General features: G+C 44.7%; 1 protein-coding gene and 1 non-coding gene across 2 annotated transcripts in view; both read left to right on the forward strand.

Annotated features, from left to right (window-relative positions):
• The window catches only part of LOC101993229 (interferon lambda-2), a 28,625-nt gene that overhangs the window by 7,704 nt on the left and 12,638 nt on the right, over window positions 1–8,283 (forward strand). The gene's annotated exons all lie outside the window — the stretch shown is intronic.
• Window positions 1,847–1,943, forward strand: LOC113455756. The gene has a single exon (XR_003376732.1). It is a non-coding gene; the product is annotated as a small nucleolar RNA SNORA31 (small nucleolar RNA).

Genomic DNA, 8,283 nt, shown 5'->3' on the forward strand with positions numbered 1-8,283 from the left:
AATAATAATAATAATAATAATAATAATAATAATAATGTGAATGGCATTCCTGAGGAGTGACACAACACCAAAGTCTTTTTCTGGTCTCCCCATATAAACATACCATGCACACATACACACATAAACAAACACACTACATAACACACACACACCAGCCACACATCACACACACTTGCAAACACACCACAAACACACAAACATAGACACATACAAACACACCACCACACACACATATGAACACCACACACACACACACACACACACAAACTTACTTTTGCAGTACTGACTTTGTCTTTGTGGAGAATCAGGGCCCCTGGCATTTCAAAGATACAGGCTGCGTTGATTGTGGCAAGGGTCACCTGATGTTACAGCCTTGGCAAAAAAGTTTTGGGGCAACAGTATCACCCCATGAGTTACCTCTTAACTTGAAAGAAGGATGGAACTCTTGCTTGCCTTAGTGTTCAAGACAGAATCATATACAATGTAGCCCAGGTTGGCCTCAGACTCACTCTCCTGTCCCTGACTCCCCAGTGTGAGAATTGCAGGCATGAATCACAACACCTGTCTCAGGGATAGAAACTTCGGTGTGTGTGCGAGTTTCTGTCTGCATGTGTGCACGTACATGCACACATGCATGAACACATGTGCAGGTGAATGCAACTTCGTATGCATGTGTGGAGGCCAGATGTCAACACCTTATTTTTGGGGACAAGGTCTCTCTCAGTCTCACCTGAGCTCACCTATCCACCTATCTCCACCCCCTCGTCAGTGCCTGACTTTCATGTGGGTGCCAGAGATCTGAACTCAGGTTCCTGTGCAGGCACAGCAAGCACTCTACCCACTGAGCCACTCCCTCTCCCAGCCAAGGACAGAAACCTTTACAATGAAGACACCAAGCTGGCTCCAGCTTCCCCTAATCACCCAGAAGAAGATGGAAAGACACAGTGTTCCCTCCAGCAGGACGCACCAAGGACACAGCGCTGCTTCTGAATTATTCTGGGAAAATTCATGTTTACCCTGAACTTAAGTCAACAAGAAAGAACCAGATGAATCCAAGGGAAACAGCCGATGGAGCGCTACTTTAGACTCTCCTTAAATGTCAGCACCACAAAAGAATGAGCAGAAAGGCTATGGACCATCCCAGATCAGAGAGAAGGAAACGTGCCGTTGAACTCCAGCTGTGAGGAGAACAGGATACAAGATCGGGACTGAGTAAGAGCAGAGTACAATGATGTACATGCATGAGATTGTCTACAAAGCCGGGTGTGGTACCCCACACCTCTAATCCCAGAACTCAGGAGGGGAAGCAGGAAGATGAGAGGTTTGGGGGTCACCCTCCACTATGCAGTGAGTTAAAAGTTAGCCATAGCTATGTGTAACCCTGTTCAAAAAATAAAAATAAATAAATAAATAAATAAAATGAGGGGCTGGAGAGAGGGCTCGGTGGTTAGGAGCACTTGCTGCTTTTGCAGAGGACCCGGGTTCATTTCCCAGCACTGACATGATGGCCCAAAACCATCTGCAGACGCAATCCCAGAGTATCCAATGCTCCCTTTCAGTCCCCAAGGGCAGTAGGCAGGGACATTTATACAGATATGTAAGCAGGCAAAACATTCACACATATAAAATAAATTGTAATATCAAAAATTTAAACCATAATTATATATATGTATATATATATATATATATATATATATATATGTTTTGAAAATTTGGCCGGGCAGTGGTGGTGCACACCTTTAATCCCAGCCCTCTGGAGGCAGAGGCAGGCGGATCTCTGTGAGTTCAAGGTCAGCCTGGTCTACAGAGCAAGTTCCAGGACAGGCTCCAAAGTTATAGAGAAACCCTGTCTTGAAAAAAAAAATTTTGCACTAAGATGCCAAAGAAAAGGCTCCCGTGCTTCCTGTCTGTCTCTGTGGCAGTCCAGATTGGAGAGTACATGTATATGGAAAAAATATTTGAAAATAGATACATTGTGTTATAGCTAAATTGACCCAATTCAGATATGCATTACTTTTTTCTTTTTTTTCTAGACAGGGTTTCCTCTGTGTAGCTTTGGAGTCTGCCCTGGAACTAGCTTTTATAGACCAGTTTAGCCTCAAACTCACAGAGATCCACCTGCCTTTGCCTTCCAAGTGCTGGGATTAAAGGCATGTGCCACCACCGCCAGACAACTTCTTACTTTTAAAGAGATTTCATTTTTCAGTTTTGCCTGTGTGTGTCTGAACATGTGTTTGGGGGACTGCCCATGGAGGCAGAGGCCCTGGATTTCCTGGAGCTGGAGTTGCAGGTGGTTGTGAACATGGATGGTGGGAACCAAACCCGGCTCCTCTATAGGAGCACTGTGTGCTCTAAACTCCTTCCCATCTTATCACATTGTTTTCTGAGACAAGGTATTATGTAGCCCAGGTTGGCTTCTAACTCATTACCTAGCCAAAAATGACCTTGAATTCCCAACTCCCCTGCCACCTCTTTCCATATGCTCAAGTTACAGGCTGAAGCCACCATGAATAGAACCTAGGGCTTTGTCATGCTGGGCATGCGTCCTACTCCTGAGCAACATTTCCAGCCCTCATCAAATGTTCTGTTGCCACAAGAACATTTGAAATTTATCATCTTAGCCATTTTATTCTTAAATTATAAAATATTGTTATTGGAAGGTGGGCTTGAGAGATGGTTCAGCAGTTAAGAGCACTGGCAGAGGACCTGGGTCCAATTCCCAGCACCCACATGGCAGCTCACAACTGTTTATAATTCCAGTTCCAGGGGATCTGATACCTTCATACCAATATATGTAAAATAAATCTAAATAAATTATTAAAAATATAATTATTGTTTCATGTGATATTTTGTTGGGAGGACACACATGCAGAAGTCAGAGACATTTGATCAGTTCTTACCTTCAATTGAGGGTTCTGGGGATTGAACTCAAGTTGTCACACTTACAAAACATGAGTTTTTATTGGCAGAGCCCTCTCTTGATCTCCTGGCAACATTGATGTTCATTGTAGCCGTGTGTTGCCAATAGAGTGCCTGAAGCCACTACTTACCCCTCTGACATTTTGTATCCCTGAACAATACTCTCCAGTCCCCACCCCCAGCCCAGACCATTTCCCACCATGATTGCCCACGGTGTCTGTGAATCAAATACAATGTATTTTTAAAGAACAAAGCTATTATTAGTCTAAGTGGGTAAATCTGCAGAAGTAATATGTTAGATAATAGAGTGTCGATGGAATTAGCAATGTTTTAGCTATTCTAAATAGGGGTATTCATGTAGCAGAATGTTCTTGATGGAGAAACATCAAATGTTTCAGGACTGAAACATTTTGATTCTGTAACTTAGTCTTGAGTGGGTTGAAGGAGGTACTATGGCTCTGAATCCCACAGAAGGTGACAGCGGTATTCATTGTCCTACTGATTGAGCTCACTGGCGAGAGTGATAACTTTCTAAATAACCGATGGGAAAGCATCAACTACATTTTTCTATTAAGACGTCTACCATGCTTTGAACAATGACAGGAGTGTTTCTATTGTTCTGTATCAGCCAGGGCCACCATCACTCAGTGGTTACTGAAAGCTGTTGTATGCCATGCATTGTTACAGGTACTGGGCAAATAGAACACACACAAGCCCTTGTACTCACAGGGTTCTCCCACACTCTAGTGCAAAATGCTCTTCAACCTGGCACTTCTGTCCTCCACAATCTGTGCCCTCACTACCAGGCTGTGGGTAGCAGAGAATGCTAGCTGCCTAAGATGTATCTACCGCTACATATTCTTTAGTAGTAGAGGTCTCATTTAATTACAGTGTGCATTTATGACACTTTTCCTGGAGACACGTGATACAAATATCTGTTCATTCCCAGTAGAGAACTGATGATAGACCAAAGTAAGCTATATCATGGAAGACAAATTTGGTGAGCCAGTGAGTTTATTGGGATGTTTCCACTAAGAGGAAGTTGCCACATAACTGTGCCTGGCTAGAAGGACTTACCAGACTCTCTTGCAGCTAGGACAGCTGTCTTAATTAGAATTTCTATTGTTGTGATAAAACACCATGACCAAAAACAACTTGGAGAGGAAAGAGTTTATTTCAACATACAACTCTCAGGTTGTATGTTCTTCACCACTGAGGGTACCCACCCTTCTCAGATCTGTGCCACTTAGCCATCTTGAGGTGAACACCCTCCTCTTCCCTGGCTTCCTTTAAAGCAGTGGTTCTCAACCTACGGGTCGCGACCCCCATGCTCGCATATGGGATGTTTACATTACAGTTCATAACAGTAGTAAAATTACAATTATGAAGTAGCAACAAAAATAATTTTATGGTTGGGTTCACCACAACATGAGGAGCCATATTAATGGATCACAGCATTAGGAAGGTCGAGAACACCCATTGACTATAACTTACTGCCTTCCCCCTGGCTCAGAGTCAACAGAGTAAAAAAAAAAAAACCATCAGGCTGAAATCTCTGAATGAACTAAAAGAAACCCTCCCTCCTTTGTTTCTGTCGAACATTTGATCACAGACACAACAGAAGTGACAAATAGTCAGAGAATGGGTCCTGTCCCAGGAGCCTGTAAATGCAGGATTTGATTTCAGGGTTAGCTGTTGCCACTTGGGGGAGGGGGTCTTTCCTTCCTTCTGTCCTCCCTCCCTCCCTCCCATCCATCCTTCCTCCCTCCCTCCCTCCTTCCCTTCCTCCACTCAGCACCTATCATAAAATCCTGGAAAACGCAACCTGATTCATAAAGACAGGACGTAGATTGTTGCTTCTAGAGGAAGAGATGCGGCGGTTAAGATGTCAAGACTCATCGATGATCCATGTTAAATGTGTGCAGTCCATTGATGTAAATCACACGCTGATGCTGCAGTGAGCGATAGGCTGCGGGACCCAGTTATCCCATTACACACGCAGCTGGCTGCTCTGGGAGAGGCTTTACAGAGCCATTAAACCCACAATCTGGCGACTTAAAGAAAGCTCAGCCTCTGTCCTCTAGGTGGGCTTTAGCCAATCAATTGAGAGGCATTAACACAAAGCCAAGGTTCGCCTGAAGTAGGAAAATTTCATCTGTGGCCTCTAGTATGGTTTCTCATACAGGCCGAGAGCCTGTGTTATCCCCCTTCCTCTCCCTCTCCTGGGGGTGAACCAGGGCCTTGAACAGACTAAGCGAGCACTAACCACTGAGGAGCATAGAAGGCTGCCTTTTACTTTTCATGTATTTAATGTATTTATATTTACTTTTTTGAAACTGGTCTCATGTAGCCCAGGCTGGCCTTGAACTTGCTATGTAGCTAAGGATGATTTTGAATTCCTGATTCTTTTCCTGCCACCCCCAAGTGCTAGGATCACAGGTGGGGACAGGGTCTCAGTAAGTTATCCAAGTAGTCTGGAACTCATTCTATGTCCCAAGCAGACTTGAACTTTGGTCCTTGTGCTTCAAGCCCCTGAACTGCCCACTGTGCTCCCTCCCCCTCCACCACCACCCTCAATTCATTTTTAAAAACTGTTCCTTGGGGGCTGGAGAGATGGCTCAGAGGTTAAGAGCATTACCTGCTCTTCCAAAGGTCCTGAGTTCAATTCCCAGCCACCACATGGTGGCTCACAACCATCTGTAATGGAGTCTGGTGCCCTCTTCTGGCCTGCAGGCATACACACAGAATATTGTATACATAATAAATAAATATTAAAAAAAACTGTTCCTTTTTTGCCTGGCACAACACTGACTAATATACTGAATAAAGTTGTTTTTTTTAAATCAATTCATTTTTTAAATGAAGTCTAAAGGCAGCTAGGTGTAATGGAAAAAAGATCGCAAGTTCAAGTCCAGTCTGGGCTACAAAACAAGATCGTATTTCACAAAGCAAGGAAGGGGCCTAGAGAGAGGCCTCAATGTCCACAGCACTTGCTCCTCATCCAGGAGCAAGTTCAGTGCCTGGCACCCACGTCAGGAGCTCACAACCACCTGAAACCCCAGCTCCAGGGGACCTGCTACCCTCTTCTGGCCTCCAAGGGCACACACAAAAGTTAGTATCAGCTCACACCAACACATATATAAAAATAAACCTTTAATAAAAGTTTTTTACATTTATTTATTTGTATGTTAGTGTGTGTGTGCGCATGTGTCAAAATGCACACAGCTGGAGGTTAAAAAATATCTGTGGCATCAATTCTCTCCTTCCACTGTGTGTTCTGAGGGCCACACTCAGGTCATCAGGTTTAGAGGCAAATGCCTTTGATGTTGATGAATCGTGCTTGTGTCAGCCCATGAATATTTAATTTTCTTTTTAATGGGGAAGAGGACTGGCCAGGAGGTGGTGGTACACACCTTTAATTCCACTCAGGAGGCAGAGGCAAGCTGATCTCTGTAAGTTTGAGGCCAACCTGGTCTACAGAGCTAGTTTTAGGCCAGCCAAAACTACACAGAGAAACCTTGTCTCGAAAAACCAAAAGAGAGGGCTAGAGAGATAGATCAGTGGTTAAGAGCATTGCCTGCTCTTCCAAAGGTCCCGAGTTCAATTCCCAGCAACCACATGGTGGCTCACAACCATTTGTAATGACAGAATATTGTATACATAATAATAATTAAAAAACCTTAAATAAAACCATCCCAGCACTCAGGAGGCAGAGACAAGCAGATCTCTGTGAGTTCAAGGTCAGCCTGGTCAACAAGAGCTAGTTCCACGACAGGGTGCAAAGCTGCAGTGAAACCTTGTTTTGAAAAATCAAAAAACAAAAAAAGAAAGAAAAAAAAATGAGGTAGCAGGGATGCCGAGCCATGCATAGTAGTGTGGGTCTGTAATTCCAGCCCTCAGAGGGAAGAAAAAGGAGGATTCTGAATTATATAATGAGACCCTTTTTCAAAAAAAGGATGGAGGGAGGCCTGGGGAGATGATTCGGTCAGCAAAGTGCTTGCTGCTGCGTAAATGCGAGGACCTGAGTTAGACCCGCAGGCTCCCACATGGAAAGCCAGGGAGGAGGAGACAGGCAGCGGCCTGGAGCTTGCTGGCTGGCCAGTCTATTTGTCCAGCAGCAGGCCAGCGAAAGCCCCTATCTCAAAAAAAAAGGAAAGGAAAAGAAAGGCAGAAATCAAGGTTGGTCTCTGAGTGTGTGCATGTGCGCACCAAAAATAAATAAGAATAAACCTGGGGCCAACAAAATGGCTCAGCAGGTAAAAGTAACTAACTTGCAAGCCTGATGACTTCAGTGCCATCCCAGAACCCACATAAAGATGGAACGAGAGAACCAATCTCACATATATGACCTCTACATATGCACCAAGGTCCACACATGCCCACACTCACATGCATAAAATGACATATGAACACACACACAATTAAATTACTTTTATATATTTACATGTGTGTGAACGGTTGGGGTAGAGGGTAAGGTTGTGCAGTGCCCCTGGAGGCCAGAGGGGGGCGTCAAAACTGACATTACAGGTGGTTGTGATGGGCATGTCTATACTGAACATGTGTTGCTTTTCTTTCAGTTACTTTTGTGTAACTGTGACAAACACCTAATGGCTGGGATGGGCTCATGGGTACACAGCTTGCCTAGCTGGGAATGGGCTCATGGGTAGACAGCTTGCCTAGCTGGGAATGGGCTCATGGGTAGACAGCTTGCCTAGCTGGGGTGTGGCTCAGTGGGTAGAGAGCTTGCCTAGCGTGCACAAAGCCCTGGGTTCCATCCCCAGCGCACTATAAACCAGGTGTGCTGGCACGTGCCTGCCTGAGATCCCAGTGCTCTGTGGTCCCGACAGAAAGAGCTGGAGTACAAGGTCATTTCAGGGTTATCTATGAAGGGCTAATCAGCCTGGGACACCCAGTCTCAAAAAAAACAAGCAAAGAAGCAAACAAAAAGCTAGCAGAAATAACTCCAGGGAAGAAAGATTCATTTGGGCTCCTAGGCTGATAGGGTTTCAGCCACCCACCCCGTGAAGGAAAAGGCGGAGTGGCTCACCAGACAGTGGGAGCCTGCAGCAACACTGCTCACACAGAATAATATCCGGAAGCAGGGAGCTACCAAAACTAAGGCCAGACTAATCTTCAAAGGCCAGCCCCTAGTGACCTGCATCTGCCAGACAGCACCCACATCCTAAAGACTCCATAGCCCCCCAAATAGTCAGAAAACAAACACATCAAATAGGAGCTTGGGGAAAATATCCAATTCAAACCATAAGAAAGGTTTTTATTACTTTTTTCTTCCTTTCACCCAAGCTGATTTCAAAACATGATCCACCTGCCTCAGCCTCTTGCGTGCTGGGATTATAGGTATAT

The sequence above is a fragment of the Microtus ochrogaster genome, unplaced genomic scaffold (assembly GCF_000317375.1).
Source record: "Microtus ochrogaster isolate Prairie Vole_2 unplaced genomic scaffold, MicOch1.0 UNK103, whole genome shotgun sequence".
NCBI classification, from domain to species: domain Eukaryota; kingdom Metazoa; phylum Chordata; class Mammalia; order Rodentia; family Cricetidae; genus Microtus; species Microtus ochrogaster.